Source organism: Cynocephalus volans, chromosome 2 (assembly GCF_027409185.1).
Source record: "Cynocephalus volans isolate mCynVol1 chromosome 2, mCynVol1.pri, whole genome shotgun sequence".
NCBI lineage: Eukaryota > Metazoa > Chordata > Mammalia > Dermoptera > Cynocephalidae > Cynocephalus > Cynocephalus volans.
In genome coordinates, this window is record NC_084461.1 from 185,495,238 (window position 1) to 185,496,883 (window position 1,646).

A 1,646-nucleotide genomic window follows, 5' to 3' on the forward strand; every position below is an offset into this window, starting at 1 on the left:
TGATTTTCCCTATTTATTTCTGTTTTCAGTTTCATCAATTCAGCTCTTTATTATGTCCTTCCTTCTGCTTGTTTTGGTTTTATTTAACTCCTCTTTTTCTGAATTCTTAAGGTGAGAGTTTATTGACTTGAGAATTTGTCTTTTTTTTTTTTTTTGGCAGCTGGCCAGTACAGGGATCACACCCTGGGCCTTGGCATTATCAGCACCATGCTCTAATGAACTGAGCTAACTGGCCAGCCCCAAGAATTTGTCTCTTTTCTAATGTATACATTTAATGCTATAGATTTTCCTCTTTGCACAGCTTTAGCTTTGTCCTACAAATTTTGATACGTTGTGTTTTTATCTTTATTCACTTTGATGTTTTGTGTTTCTTGTTTAATTTCTCATGAGTCTTCCTTTTGATTTATGGATTATTGACAGGTATGTTGTTTAGTTTCCACGTGTTTGGAGATTTTGTTGCTATCTTTCTGATTTCTAGTTTGATATCATTGTGTCAGAAAACATACCCTTTAAAATGTCAAATCTTTTAAATTTCTTTGGGTTTGTTTTATAGCCCCAGGATATGGTCTATCTTAGTATATCTTCCACTGGAAATTGAAAAGTACATGTATCCTATTGTTGGATGGAATGTTCTATAAATGTTAATTTGATTTTGTTGATTGGTGGGATTGGTAAGTTCTTCTATATCCTTGCTAATTGTACCTTTAGCAGTTCTATTAGTTATTGAGAGAGATGTTGAAGTCTCTAACTGGAATTGTGAATTTGTCTATTCTCTTTCAGTTCCAACAATTTTTGCTTTACATGTTTTTCAGCTCTGTTGTTTGGTATGTACACATTTAGGATTGTTATGTCTTCTCCGTGGGTTGACCATTTTATAAAGTTTCTTTCTGTTTCTGGTAGTTTTCTTTGCTACCAGTATCATCATTTATCAGTTCCAGGGCAGTATAGAAATTTATCTCCCATTGTCTCTTTACTATACCCAATTTATAATATAATTGTCCTAAATATTTTCTCTACATACGTTTAGTGCCACTCCAGATAGTGTTATAATTTTTGTTTCAGCCACCAAACTTAACTTAGAATAGTCAACAGGAGAAGAAAAACTTATAGAATTTACCCATATTTTTGCTTACAATGCTCTTTCTTCCTTCCTAGTGTTTCAAGACTCCTTCTCTTAGCATTTCCTTTTTGTTTAGAGAACTTCCTTTAGTAATTCTTTTAGATCTGCTGTCAAGATATTCTCTTAATTTCTCTTCATCTGATAATGTCTTGCTTTCCTTAAAGAAATTTTTGCTGAGTATAAGACAGAGTTCCTTTCTTTCCAGACCTGAAAAACGTCATGCCACTTTCTCTGCCCTCCACAGTTTGTGATGAGAATCTGCTGTATTCAAATTGTTTTTCCCCTTTAGGTAAAGTGTTAATTTTCTCTGGTTGCTTTCAAGATTTTTTCTTTCTCTATATATTTCAAAAATTTGATTATGATGTGTCTTGGTGTGAATTTCTTGGGGTTTGCTCAACTTCTTAAATCTGTAGGTTTATGTCTTTGGCCAAATGTAAAAAGTTTTCATCCATTATTTCTTTGAGTACAGTTTCATCACTTCCCCATTTCTCTTTCATTTCTATGACTCTGGTGACATAAATGTAAG